Source organism: Ammospiza caudacuta, chromosome 25 (assembly GCF_027887145.1).
Source record: "Ammospiza caudacuta isolate bAmmCau1 chromosome 25, bAmmCau1.pri, whole genome shotgun sequence".
Taxonomy (NCBI): domain Eukaryota; kingdom Metazoa; phylum Chordata; class Aves; order Passeriformes; family Passerellidae; genus Ammospiza; species Ammospiza caudacuta.
Genome location: NC_080617.1, coordinates 7,724,239 through 7,738,791, shown reverse-complemented (window position 1 = coordinate 7,738,791; position 14,553 = coordinate 7,724,239). Strand labels below are relative to the sequence as shown.

Genomic DNA, 14,553 nt, shown 5'->3' with positions numbered 1-14,553 from the left:
TTATATTAAAAAGAAACCTATATATTGAGCGATGCCCGCTGCTTTCTTGCTTCTCTTTTTTGGGGGAGCACGGCCTGGCTGTGCCGGGGGCGGGTGTTGGAGGGACCCTGACCCTCCCTGGATTTTGGGGGCAGAATTGCACCAAGAAAGCTGAATTTTGGTACAACAGGGACGCGGTGCCACCCGAGGGCGCAGGGGACAGTGCCAGGGCCCGGTGGCACTGTGGGGACACACGGGGGGGGCTCTGCAGGCAGGAGGGGTTTGCCCACCTGGCACCGCCGGGGTGAAGGGGCACAGGGGCACAGGAGATGGATTGGAGAAGCGTCACCGCCAGAAGGGAGCAAAGAGAGGAGGAAAATAAGGACAGAACAAATAAAATTCAGAAATGCACCAACCTCCAGCCTGGGAAGGCGAAGGCAGCAGCTTCTGGGAGAGGAGAGGGGGGTCCGGGGTTGGGGGGCACAGCTACCTGTGGGGGGGAGAGGGGAGAGGGGCCAGGGTGGGAGAGGGGAGCAGTGACACGGTGGGACAGGTGAGCAGTGCCATGCTAGGACAGGTGAGCGGTGACACGCTGGGACAGGTGAGCAGTGCCCAGGTGGGACAGGTGAGCGGTGCCAGGAGAGGGAGCTGAGCAGTGACACAGCAGGACAGGTGAGCAGTGCCCAGGTGGGACAGGTGAGCGGTGCCAGGAGAGGGAGCTGAGCAGTGACACAGCAGGACAGGTGAGCAGTGCCCAGGTGGGACAGGTGAGCGGTGCCAGGAGAGGGGAGCGGTGCCAGGGTGGGCAGCTGAGCAGTGACACGGCGGGACAGGTGGGCAGGGCCCAGGTTAAGGAGGTGAGCGATGCCAGCGGGGTCGGGGCTGTGGAGGAGCCCGCGGGGATGCTGAGGGGCTGGGGGGTGCTCAGGGACCCCCTCTGTGCTGGGGGTGCTGGGGAGGGTGGGGTGAGGGTTGCAGCCGCCCCTTCCCACCGTGCTCACGCAGAGGACAGGGCTGGGGGAACGGGACCCACCGGGGGCACCCCCGTGTTGTGCTTCCACCCTGGTGGGCACCAATGTCCCTTGGCTGTGGCATAACGGGGGAAACTGAGGCACGGGAGCAGCCTGGGGGCTCCAGCCATCCGTGGTGCCGTGCCTGCATCCAGCGCCCATCCCAAGGTGCTGAACCCCCCTCTGGCCCCTCCGTGGCCCCTCCTGCCTGGTCTCATGGGGGTCCATGACCCTTCATTCCCAGCTTGCCTCCGGTTTCCCACCAGCATCAAATTTACTCTCTCCCACCCCATTTTCCCTCTCTCCCATTTCAGGTCACAACAAGCAGCCCTGAAAGATGATGAAATTCCCCTCAGTGGGTAAATCCCACCAGGAAGCATCACCTGGCACAACCAGAGCCTCGCTGGGTACGACTGGCTGCTTGGACCACAGCTGGATTTCACTTATTTTATTATTTTTTGTCTTTTTTTAAGCCTCAATTATATCTCTGAAGCAGCATGAGCCACTCTGGAGCCTGAAAAAACCTCGTGATGGGGCTGATTGTTGGGGATTGATCAGCACAGCCCAGCACTGCCTGGGTTTGCTGGGGGAAAGGAGGGAAAAGCTCAAAATTTGGGGGGAAATGATTGTTTTGCTATTTTTAAATTTGTTTAGCATGGATTTTTGGAAGGTTTCTGGGAGCTGCATTTGAGAGCACCCAGGGTGAGTCCGGCACGGCCACGTGGTGTGCAGGGATGTGGGGTGAGCCGGGTCCTGGTGCCTGGCTGTGCCTCGGGATGGAAATGATGGTTTTAATTAAGCAGCTCTGCTGGGAGGAGGGCTCTGGCCTCTCAGGATACTGCAGCTTGGAGACAGGGATGCTGCAGGGCCGTGGGATCGGGGATGCTGCACTCAGAGGGGCCCAGGGCTGGGCCAGCGCGGAGCCAGAGCGCTGGATCCATGGCGAGAAGGACGTGGGGAGGCTCAGAGGGCTGTGCCAGGATCCAGCTCCCACCTGGCAAAGGCAGCTCTGCTTCCATTTCCACTGGCACCATCCCTTGGAAACAGGGCCGGAGTTTGCCCCCTGCCCCTGCTTTTCCCCCTGGAGCCGGAGCCGGGGCAATTCCCCATTCGCGGGGCTGTGCAGGGCTCGGGACGGTGTGCACGGATGGATACACGAGTGTTGCACGCCCGTGTGCCCCAATCCCGGCACGGGGAGCACACGGGATGGATACACACGTGTTGCACGCCCGTGTGCCCCAGTCCTGGCACGGGGAGCACACGGATGGATACACACGTGTTGCACGCCCGTGTGCCCCAATCCCGGCACGGGGAGCACACGGGATGCCTGTGCCTGTGCCTGTGCCGGTGCCGGGGTCCCCCGGGCCGTGTCCCCCTCGCCAGGCAGGGCAGCAGCTGAGCCGCCCTCGCCCCGCAGGGCTGGAGCTGCCGGGAGCTTTGGACACCCCCTTCTCCTTCAAATTAATGGCTGTGCCGTGAAGAAAATTGAAGCCATTATTCTTCGCTCGCATCCTTTATACGCACCAACTTCAAGCACTTGACATGCTAATCACAGCTAACGAGGGAGGGAGGCGATTTCCCACGTCAGACCCGCAATCCAGCGGAGCCGGCTGGGGAGCGGCTCCGTGTCGGGGGCCCGGGCACCCCCGGAGCGGCACCTGCGTCCGCCCGGCCCTTCCCGCAGCGGGGGCAGCGGTGCCAGCGGTGCCAGCCCCTCCTGCAGCCCCTCCTGCCGCCCCCACGGCGGTGCCAGCCCGCCCTCTCCGGTCCCATTGCAGCCGGGATGGGGATGCGGGTGCCGGCGGTGCCGCCCCGCCCGTGCGGTGCCAGCGCGGCCGAGCCCAGCCGGGGCACCAGACCAGCCCTGCCTTCCCCAGAGCAGCGGCCGGGCCCGTGGAAGGCTCCCCCAAGCCCCGCGTGTCCGTCCCCGCCGCCCTGGCGGGTCCAGCCGCGCTCCCGCAGCCGCCTGCCCATGCAGGGCTGGATCCGGCCCAGCCGCCAGCCGGGCAGAAAGCTCTGGAGTCCATTAACATTCCCCGGAGCGATCTAATCCCCCTCTCTGCCCTGGCTCTGGCTTTCACTTGGGTTTTAATCAAGCCCAGGCTGGCGCCTCTGCAATCAGGGGGGCGGATGGCACCCAGCTCCCCGTGGCACATGGGTGCTGCTGGCCCCGGAGGGTGCCAGGGACGAGGGGGCAGAGGGGCAGCGTGCTCGCAGGGGTCTCCACTCTCTGGTAATTTTAAAAGGCATTTTGGAGCCAGAGGAGCTGAGCTCAGCAGAGCCAGGGCCAGCAAAGCCAGGGAATAAAAGCACAGGCGGCTGCAGGGTTGTTATTAATATTTGCTGGATGGTGGTGGAGGGAGGGCTCGGCACCGGGGGGGAATAGCAGCCTGGGGTCCCTGGCAAGGGAGGGGGGGTTTGGCAGCTGGATGTTCCTTCCCAGCACCCCAGTGATGGGTGGGGGGTGCAGGACCTGTGCCAGCACTCCTGGGGGCTCAGCTGGGGCAGGAGTGGGGCTCCCCACACCAACAGCCCTGAAACACAGCACTGGGGACTCAACAGGGGCTGAGGTGGTGTTCCCCACACCAACATCCCCAAAACGAAGCACTGGGGCTCAGCTGGAGCAGGAGTGATGCTCCCCGCACCAACAGCCCCAAAACAAAGCACTAGGGCTCAGCTGGGGCATCAAGGAGGATTGCAGGACCAAGGAGGGTGCAGGGGGGCACCCCTGGCATTGTCCCCGGGCAGCAGAAGGCACAGGGGCACCTGGGGTGCCAAGCTGAGCTTCCTGGTGCTTTGCCACTTCCCTGCTGCAGAGGAAGAAGGAGCTGGGAGGACAGAGCCTCCATGGGGGTCCTGCATGGGCCCCCTTTGGCTGAGTCTGGGGGCTCTGCAGGGCCGTGATGGCCTTGCTGGGAGGGAAGGAACCAGGAGTGGGGCTGGATCCCCCCAGGATGGCAGTGGGGCTGGATTGGGGGCTCTGGGGACGTGGGGAGGGGGAGGCACGGGGCAGCACATGGAGTTTGGGGGGTAACATGAGAGCCATGCGTTTGTTTTTGTGGGGCCGGCTGTGAGTTATCAGCAGCGGCAGAAGCGCGGTGCTTCCCGGCCGGGAGTTCACGCCGGCTCCTCGGGGAGGGATTAAGGGGATTATATTATTATTTGTTATCACTGAGGGGGGGAGGAAGGAGAAGAAACCTCCGTGGCTGGGAACTCTGCCTAATCTGTGCACAGATTAGCTGCCTGCCTGCGACCGGCCGGGCCGGGCTGCCCTGCGCCCGTCCCGCTGCACTGGGAGCCCATGGGTGACACGGGGTCATGGGCAGGGACACTCTGCCCCAGGGTGATGAGAGCCACCCCAAGGCTCTCAGTGTGCTGAGCTCATGGCCACAGCCAAGGTTTTCATCTCCTCTGGCCGTGGTGAGGGGACCTTGGATGGTTTGGGGGGATCTTGGCGGGCTCAGAGGGAGCTGGAGCTCAGCTGGGCAGCACAGGCAGGGATTTGTGCCTCCCTCAGCAGTGGGATGAGCCCCCAGTGACACCCCAGCATCCCCAGAGGATGGGGACAAGCTCAGCCCTGCTGGGTCTGTGCTGCTCCCTGCACATCCTGAGCCTCCCCGGCCTGGGGATGGAGGTGCCCCTGGATGTCTGGCACGGAGGGGCTCCTTGTCCTGCTCCAAGGGTGCAGAGTGCCGCACCACAAGGCAGGGGAGCTGTGGGACCACCCTGGGTGCTCTGGGAGCTGGTGCACTCATCTCAGGAGACACAGCTATTTACTGGCCCCTCTTTAAGCCTCCATCTCTATCTGCAGGGCCAGGAGTCCCCCCAGAACAGCCTCGCACACGCACATCTTGAATTTTCCTTCCCCAAACCCCCAGTTCCCAGCAAGCAGGGGCGAGCCAGGCTCACACATGGGGTGCAGGCACTGGGAGAGCCCCTCTGCAATTTTCCCTTGCCTGGAGCCTGCAGCCAGCAGCCCACTGCAGAGAGCCCATCATTAGAGCCCCTTCCACACACCCCATCCGCTGATGGACCCACGATTTCCTTTAGTCTTTTATTTACACTTTATTGCTCTTGTTTTTGCACTGGCAAAGCGCTGCTGGAGAGCACAGAAATCCTTCAGATCTCGGCTGGCAGCAGAGCTCCGCCTAATCATAGTCATTATCTGGAAGCAGGTAATGGGCATCTTTCCCATGTTAATTTGAAAACAGAATCAGCGAGAGCAGGACACCGGGGACGGAGCCTGTTCCCAGCACCAGCCGCTCCCTCCGGAGGGTTTTGGGGTGGCTCCGTGGGCGTTGGGGTGTGGGTTTGGGATGGGGGAACACAGAAACCCAGGCAGAGCCACATGCCAGGCCTCGTGGCTCAGTAAATCGGGCAGGAAAGGGGCTGCTGGCCGGAATCCCGCATGAATGGAGCCCGTCCTTGCTGCCACGGCAATAAAATCCCCCGGCCTTGTTTTTTTGGCGGAGAGGAGGATGATGGTGGCTCTCCCTCCTCCCCGCGCCACCGTCAGAACTTGCCCCCGTGGCTGGGTCCCTCGCTAACAAGGACTCGTCCCTTTCATCCCCGGCGGCAGGAGGGGATGGGGATGGAGGTGAGAGGCGAGGATTTCTCCCGGGGCCGGGAGGGGAAGGCTGGGTGGCGTTGGAGTTTCTTTTGCTGAGATACCATTAACGAGTGAGCAAAGGTTGCGGAGTCTCCATGGAGACAAGACAGCAAGAGAAGGGAGCGGGTGTGCGCTGGGTGAGAGCTGATTAGTAAATGTCAGCGGCACAGCCACTGCCCGCGCCACGCTGGCGCGGGGCCGCGCCGGGCACCTCCGAGGGTACCGGGCACCTCCGAGCGTCCCGGGCACAGCGGGCACCTCCCGGGCACAGCGGGCACCTCCCGGGCACAGCGGGCACCCCGCGCCGGGCACCTCCGAGCGTCCCGGGCACAGCGGGCACCTCCTCAATGTCTCGGGCACACCCCGGGTACCTCTGAGAGTCCCGGGCACACCGGGCACCTCTCGGGCACACCGAGCACCTCCCAAGTGTCCCAGACACACCAGGCACCTGCCGAGCATCCCGGGCACACTGGGCACATCCTGGGCACCTCCTGAGGGTCCTGAGCATCTTTGACACCCTGGGCACTTCTCGAGCATCCCAGGCACACCAGGCACCTCCCGGGCACCTCTCGAGTGTCCCAGACACCCTGGGCACCTCTTCTGCATCCTGGGCACACCGGGCACCTCCCATGTGTCCTGGACATCCTGGGCACCTCCTGAGGGTCCTGGGCACCCCGGGCACCTCCCGTGTGTCCCAGACACACCAGGCATCTCTTGAGCATGCTGGACACCCCAGGGCACCCCACGCATCTCATCCGTCCTGTGTGCCCCCCCGGGTATCCCACGCACCCCTTCCATCCCAGGTGTCCTGTGCAGCACAGGTACCCGTGTGTCCATCCCAGGCACCCTGTGCACCCCAGGCACCCCTTGGGCATCATTTCATCCCGGCTGTTCCTGCACCCCAGGCACCCTGTGCACTCTGTGAGCCCCATTCCACCCCCGGTGTGCCACGAGTCCTTGCGCACCCCGGGTCTGTGGGAGTCAGGGATGCAGGACAAGAGCTGGGAGCACGTTCCCAAAGCCTCCTCACAGCTCTGCTGCTCCCAGCCCTGGCTCCTTTCCCGCAGGGAGCAGGGATGCAGCTGTGCCTGCTGGGAGAGGGGCAGTTGGCCAGGGAAGAGACATCCAAGGCTTCAACAAGCTGCCATCTCCTCCCTCCCGTGGAGAACGTCCCCTCTCCCAGAGCCTGCAGCACAGAGAGAGGACGAGGCTGGGCTTCCTGGATCCCACCTGGCTCTCAGCAGAGTCCAAGCCCACGCTGAGGGAAGCAGGGCTGGGATGAGGCACTGCTTTGTGCCAGGGTCTGCCTGGGCTTATCAAGGGCTTGGACACGGCTGGAGCCCCCCCGGGAGGGAGGTGGGCGGCAGGAGCAGCCTGGCTGCCCTTCCCCACGCCCTGGAGCACCATTTACCTCCAGCAGGACACAGGAAAGCACCTGGCAGGCAAGAGCACCAGGGAAAAACTGTCGGGGGGCACGGCGCTGGGGGGGGCAGGATCCTGCAGTTTAGCAGCTTTTATTCAGCAGCTATAAACAGAGCAGGAGAGATAAAGGTTGCAGTGCAGATACAGATTAGGTAGGTCCCTTGAGGCTGTGACACCTTGAGATAGAGGCAGATCTTCAAGGGAAGGGCTCGCTGGCAGCTTGGAAAACACGGAGCTGAGCGGCCTCCAGCAGCACCTCAGCCCCTGGCCCAGCCCACAGGGGAGAGCTGGGGCTGCCAGGGCAGGGTGGGGTGCTGGGGCAGTGTCCCAGGTACCCCAGTGCACCCACTGTGCCCCACTGCATCGCAGGCACCCTGGACATGCCGAGTGTCCTGGCATCCTACGTACCCCACATGTCCTGTGCATCCCGGGTACCCCCTGTCCACCCTGTGCACCCCGTGTGTCCCATCCCACCCTGCCAGGACACACACAGGGCAGCAGGGAGCACCAGAAAGCGCTGACCATCCTGCAGAGGTGGGGACTCATGGAGGAAAGCGATGCAAAAACAGGGAAGAAATGGTTTGGGTAGGTCTGTGTGTCCATCTCTCCCAGCAGCACCCCCGGCAGGCACAGGCTGTGCCACAGGAGGCACGGACACGAGGGACAGGCACGGCTCACAGCAGTGACCCTGGCTGCTGGCTCTGCCGTGGGTTTGTTTGCTGCCTGGCAGGACCGCCGGTGATTTACTCCCTGTGGTTTGGTTTGAAGCAGGAGCACAGAGCAGGGAGGAGATGGATGTCTGTGCCATGCCCTTCATCCCGCTCCCTCTTCCACATCGAGCCCACAGGCTCGGTTTGATCAGGCAGGGAGGCAGGATTTAATGTCCAGGTGCACCAGCAGAAACATGGAATGTCATGTGGGGGAATTTCTCATCAGATCTCTGCTCCTGCAGTTTCTGGAGGGCATCAGCATCACCCTGGCTCTGCTGAGGACAGGATGGGCTGCAGGACGCTGGCCCCAGTTCAATGCCACACCTGGGCAGGGCTCACAGCAAAGCATGGGTTTTAAGACCCCTTCCAGCCCAAGCCATGCCAGGACTCCGCTGCCTCTCTGCTGCGCTGGAGACCGGGCAGGAGCAGGGCTGTGACCCCCACGTGCTGCCCTGTCCCTGTGGACACCCAGCGGGGCCCGTCCCCTGTCCCCAGCAGCGCTATTCCCTACTCCGGGCTCCTTTAATCCCTGACTTTAATTCCCAGCCTCATCAAGTCATCCAGGGAGCCAAAGCCAGCAGCACCCGGAGGGCTCCAGCGGCCATCGGCCCTGCCTGCCCAGCCAGGAGGGCGGGGGGCTGTCCCCATGGCCCTGCTGGGGACCCCCGTGAGGGGAACCTGCTTTGGGGGCTGGGGACACCCTCCCGAGCAGGGGCTGGACGTGGGCCGGGGGTCCTGGGGGTCATGGCAGGACTGGCACCTCAGGCTCCGGTCCCGGTGCCAGCCCAACACTGTCACTGTCACCTGCACCCCCTGCCCACCCTGCCTCTCCCCAGGGCCCCCGTCCCTCCAGCCCTTCTCCTGCAGGCCTGTCCCCTAACCCTGCATGCCTCGTCCCACAACTCCCACCCCGACCCCAAACCCCAGACCCCAAACCCCAAATCCACGACCCCAGATCCCTGACTCCAAACTCCAAATCCCAAACCCCAGATCCCACACCCCCGCTCCCAGGGCCGGCGCCGCCGCCCCGCCCTGGTGTGACACCCCCGCTCCCCCAGGTGGAACTTTCCTCGCAGGGCGGGAGACCATAGAGGCGAAAGGCCTCATCAAAGCGGAGCTCTCCGGGGGAGGTGCGGAAGTGACAGAGAGCCCTTTCCTCCAATGCCACTTGGAAGAATATCAAGTTATGGCTTTCGTAATCAAACAAAAGTATTTTTAAGATGTCGTAATTGTGATTGGTGGCGCGGTTTTCTCCTCTGTCCCTGTAATCTCTCCCCAGACTGCCCAGGGTTCCCCCCGTCTATGTCCCTTCATGGTACACTTCTCTTTATTTACTCTCTTTGCGCGGCCGGCTTGGGTGCGGTTCTTCCGCTGCGCCAGCTCCGTACGAAAGTGGCGTAGGACGGCTTTGACGGACAGCGAGCCGCAGCCAATGACGCGGCAGCATCGGCGGGCGGACAGCCAATGGCGCCGCGGCGCGGCGGCCGGGAGAGGCGGGGCGAGGGCCCGGCGGGGCAGGGAGGGGGAGCCGTGGAATGGCGGACGGGCGGGCCGGCCCGCCCTGGTGGTAGTGAGACCGGGGGCGCGGAGGGGACAGCCGCGGACAGGGTGAGTGCGACAGGGGCAAGCGAGCCTCCTCAGCCCCCCCGGGCCGTCTCTTCCCGGGAGAGAGAGGCAGAGGCGCTGGAGTGGGCCGCAAGGCCCTTGCCAAATAGTGGATGCTGAGGTTAAAGCGGGCGGTGTTTCCTGCCACATAGTGAGCCGGTGCTGCCCGGTCCCGGGCGGGGTTTGGGGGGCTCCGTCCCGGTCCGGGGCTCCGTCCCCGGCCTGACACTGCCCCAGCCCCGCCCGGGGCCGCGGTTCGGTGCGGGGTGTGCAGCCGGGCCGGGCTGGCCCGGGGGGATCGGGCGTAGGGGTGGGCTGCCCGGGGTGCTCCAGCCCCGCGCTGGGTGACCGAGATATCCCTGCGGGGCTGGCCCGGGCCCGGCCGGTCCCTGCTGCCCTGGGCTCGTCCCGCAGCTCTGGCCTAGCGGGGCACGCTGGGCACCCAGGGACCAGGGCGGTGCTGCAGGGCCCCTTCCAGGGGGAGCAGCGCGGGGAGCAGAGGGGTCCCTCCCTTTGCAGACACTTGCTGCCCGAGTGTGACATTGGGACTTGTGAGAACCTCTCTGTATCTGTGCCCAGAGCCTGTCTGGGTGGGAGCTGGGTGCCCTCATTGAGGGAATCCTCTCTGTCTTGCCTGTGTTCCAGCCCCACTGCTGGGTGCACCCCTCGATCTGTCTGGGGACACTTAGTTTCGTGTGTCGCCCCTTGTCTATGAACCATCCACAGCACATGAAATCTACAACTGCTTGATGTCACCCCCATGGGTGCTGTAGCGTGCTTAGGGAAATGTGTTGGGGATTTTTTTAGCCTGAAAAAAGCTTGGGTATGGTTGGATAGTTCGGGTTAGTGCACTGACCTCCTGGTGGCCTCAGACTGTATTTCTTCTAGAGAAGAAATAAGTTACTTTGGAATGTCCTTGAGGTTGTACCTCACCAGTGTTCAGGTTACTGTTGGGGTTACTTTGGGATACAGGTAGTCTGAGAAAGGTGAGGGTTGCAGCTTCTCCCTGTTAGCTGTCACTTGACTTCAAGGACCTTCCCGTGGTAGGATTTTTTATTTCCCTGTCAGAGTTTCACATTTGGCCTTGCTGTTTTGCTTTCTTTAGAGGCAGCAACAGAATTGGGCACCTCTCCATAGGTCAGAGCACTGGTGGGGTTCAGGGATGTGCTAATGCTAGGAGTTCAGCACTAGGAAGCACGGAAAGTCTTAAATCTTTCAGCACCGCAGATGCTGGTGGACATGAAATTCTATTAATAATGATTAAAAAAACTTCTGTTAAATACATCAGCTGCAGGCAGAGTCATAATTGATGGAGCCCTCCGTAACCCTCACACTTTTGTGTCCTTCCTTAAGACTCGTGAGAGGGAGAAGTTGAAATTAAAAGATGTTGTAAGCCAGCTCAGGGGTACGGATGTGCCTTCCTGAGACAAAACCAGTGCAGTAATGTTGCTTTTATAGAATCATGGAATGGTTTGGGTTGGAAGGGACCTTAAAGACTCTGATTCCAGCCGTGCCCGGACAGGGACCCTTCCACAGGCCTGGGAAGTCCCTCTGTATGGGAAGTACCGAGTCTTGCACCCTCGGTCACATGAGGAAGGGCAGCAGTTATGTTTTCCACCCATTTTCTGCATCTGCAGGCTCAGTGGCTGCTGAACAGGAATTTGTGCTGCAGGAATTGGGAGCGCGGCGTTGCGACACTTTTCATTCTGATTTGTCCCTTGCTGACCTTGAGTGGGCTTTGCCATAGAAACCAGCTCGTGGTTGAGTCCCAGGCTGAGTTAAAAACAAACCAGAGCCACCATCTCCCCTCGAGAGCACAGCCACTCCAGGAGGGATTTGGATGCCCCTCGTGTCCAGAGCGTTGTGCCAGCCCTGGGGCAGAGCTCGCCACACACAAAGTCCTGGGCACTTTGGGGGCTTTATTTCTTTTCAAGGAATGTGAATTTTGAGTGACAGAGCGTGACCTGAGCTTGCAGGAGCTGCCTGACACTGAGCTTGGCTCAAGCTGCAGTTGTCACTGTTGTTATCCCTGTGTGTGCTGGTGATGGTGGGACCAGACTTTCTGGGATTTACCTCCCAAAGCCTTGATTTCTGCACCATTTACAGCCTGGAGGAGTGGGTATAGCCACTCCCTTGTAGCCCACCTGACATGAGGTGAAGCCTTGCTGTGCCTTCTAAGTGAGGATAAACTTCTAGGGGTGAACTCAGTGTAAACTTCTCCCTAAACTATATATTTTCTACTGGTTTTAAAAAGAACTGTGATATTTTTTTTGTCTTGTCTAGTAATGAGATCAAAAAGTAAATGTCCCAGATTCCATTAATTTAAAGAAATAAAACCTTTCTGATGGCTCATGCCAGTATAAAATTGGTTTCCCTATGACTAATGTGACACACCACACATAAATGGTATATTTTTGTGAGTTACAACTCAGAAGGTATTTGCAGACAGTGATTCATGACAAGGAATACAACCCTTCTGATCAGTCCCCACCCAGTTTCTCAGCGTGCTTTGAATATATCTCATTCTTCAGGGCTGGTCTAGGAAAAGTTGATTTCATTCACCAATGTTAGATAATCACGGTGTGTGGGTGGAGGGGTTAAAACTTCAGTTATTGCCTCATGTGCATAAAGTTGCAGCTACAAATCCCTTTCCTGAGTTTATTTTTTTATATTTTTGTGGTGATAGAAGAACAAAGGTTGGTAGGATTAATGTTTTTCAAAAATTCAGGTTTTCTTTGACAGATTTTAATAAAGAAGATTTCAGCAAGTGTTAAGACTTGGCTTTAATCCTTCTAGATATTTTCTCTCAGTGGGTTTTCTGGACTCAAAATGTTTGATAACTTTAGATGCAAGGTTTTGGGTTTGCCTCTGTTTGGTTTGATGATAATACTGAGCCCTTGGTCATTCAGCTGAGCAAAATATGTTGCTCATGAGTCAGTCATAAACCAGGAAAGGGATTGAATAGCGATTGTGTTTGCATGTGCTGTGGATAAAGTTCCTGCTGTCCTCATGCAGAATGGGACACCAGGAAAAAACACTGCCAAGAGCTCCTTCTGAGGCTCCAGCAGCCACAACCGGCCCTGTCCGGTGGCTCTGCTCTGCCCTCGCTCCTTTGTGCCGTTTCTACAACAAATGCACAGGAAACAGCCCCAAAGTGACACACTGTGAAAACCCAGGAAGGCAAAATGCAGCTATTTTCCCAGCCTGTCTTCTGGTGTGTTACTTTTTTCAACAACACTCTGGCTGAAATGGGATCTGTAGTAAGAAATTTGTGTATTTGAGTGTTTATTCTCACTGTGCAAGGATAAATATTTGTGAGATCAGGGCCTTAGTTACCGCAGATTAACATTTATTTAAATACTTTAGGTATTTATAAACACGGGATTAAAAAAGGCATGTAGCAGTGGCTTCTGGGTAATAAGCAAATGACTGCTCAGAACAGAACCACCCTGGTGACATTTACTTCCTTTTGTATTTTTGCAACTCTGTGTAATAAAAAGACATGTTGGTTCTTTTTTGAGGATCGGGGGCAGATCAGGCTTCACTGTGGAGGGAGTGCTTGGTAGAAAGTGATCGGATTCAGGCCTAATTCTCATTTATATGACATTTCTTTTTCCATCTGAAGGTTTGCAGGATATTTTTTTCCCTGCCTGGGAGGCAGGAGGAGGAGAGGTCCCTTCCCAGAAGAACTTAAATGTGAACTTCCACATTATTTTCTTGAGCAAGCAGCGTGAGCTGCTAATCACATTCTCCATCCCAGCTCTTTCCCCACAGTAATGGGCCTGGGAAATAGTTCATCTAGATCCTACCCTAATTCCTGAAATTGCAGGAAAGCTCTCTGGTGTTGGGTTGCTGCTGGAGGAGTGCTGGAGCTCAGATATCTCAAGTATGCTTCTGCCAGGGGCTTTGGTGAAGGAATTCAGAGCACCAGGAACTCGATGGATCTCTCACAGATGGGTCAGTGGTGACTTGCTCTGTTCCCTCAGTGCCTGCTCTGTCAGCCCCTCTCCCCCTGCAGTACCCCAGACCCTTTTTGGGGAGAAGTGGTGCTTTAGGGGATGCTTTAGTGGTGCCCAGAGACAAAGGCGGGGGATGCCTGTGAGGCAGAGCAGTTGGCATTGAGGGCTGGAAATTCTGCCTGGGAGGCTGCTGCTGTGTCAGTGCTTCAGGTGAGCTGTTCCCAGGTCCCTGCTCACTTGTTGGTGGGGTTTGGGTTCTCCTGCAGAACTGCTGGAAGCAGTGCCCATCCAGAATGGGTCAGACACAGAGCCAGCCACTAAACACGGTTTGTTCTCACTGCTGCTGTAAATCAAACCTAAACCACCAGTTATTCCTTTGGTCCATACTGAAAGTGCTCCCTAAGAGCTGAGCACTTCTCTTGTGTTTGACCATAGAACCCAGAACAGTCTGGGTTGGAAGGGACCTCAAAGCTCATCTCATTCCTGCCACAGCTTCCACAGGCCAGGCTGCTCCAAGGCCTGTCCACCTGGCCTTGAAGATGCAGCCTGCAAACCCTCTACTCAGAAGGGCTTGTTTTATGTGAATGGTGACAAATTTATTTGAACAGCTCCTTTGTGAAGCAAAGCCACACATAGATTTGAGATTGAAATCCCCTAATTGTGAAGTAGAGGGCATAAAAGGAAGTGTCCTAACATGATAAATATGGGATTTGCTGCCCCATGATCTCATGGATACATCAGTTAAGGAACTGATCAGACAGTTTAGGGAAGTGAAATCCATGAAGAACAGTTAAATGATAGTGTTTGTTACCACATGGTTTTAAGGTGCAATGGGGTGCTGCAGCATGGAAAAGCAGGGAGAACTCTCTGTGCTGGCCTTGTTCCCATGCCCTTTTCTTCTGCGTCTGATGCCTGGCCATGATGGAGAGAGTACATGGGGTACCTGGAGGCTGGGTGATCCAGTGTGGCTGGTCCAAAGTCCTGTGACTTTTCTTCATTCACTGGTGTTCCCGGCCATGTTCCAGAACAACCTGCCTCTTCCAGGCCTCCATTTCTCCCCGCTCATCAAACTGGGCTAATGACTCTGACCTTTTGTTTGTAAAGCAAAAGGAAAAGGATCAACAAAATACTGGAGCTTATTTACTATCATTACTGAAATGATGAGCAATGCCACTTTGCAGCACTTGAAAGAGGCTGTGCTCGTAAGATGCTGGAAATCCCTTGAGAGAGAAAATGTTTCAGATGGAGAAAGAGGAGCG

At 58.4% G+C, this 14,553-nt stretch overlaps 1 protein-coding gene across 1 annotated transcript in view; it reads left to right on the top strand.

Annotated features, from left to right (window-relative positions):
- Window positions 1–9,260: 9,260 nt before the first annotated feature.
- The window catches only part of WASF2 (WASP family member 2), a 31,948-nt gene continuing 26,655 nt past the window's right edge, over window positions 9,261–14,553 (top strand). Inside the window, exon 1 of the mRNA XM_058819764.1 lies at window positions 9,261–9,338. The gene's annotated coding sequence lies outside the window, so the exon portion shown is untranslated. The remainder of the gene's footprint in view (window positions 9,339–14,553) is intronic.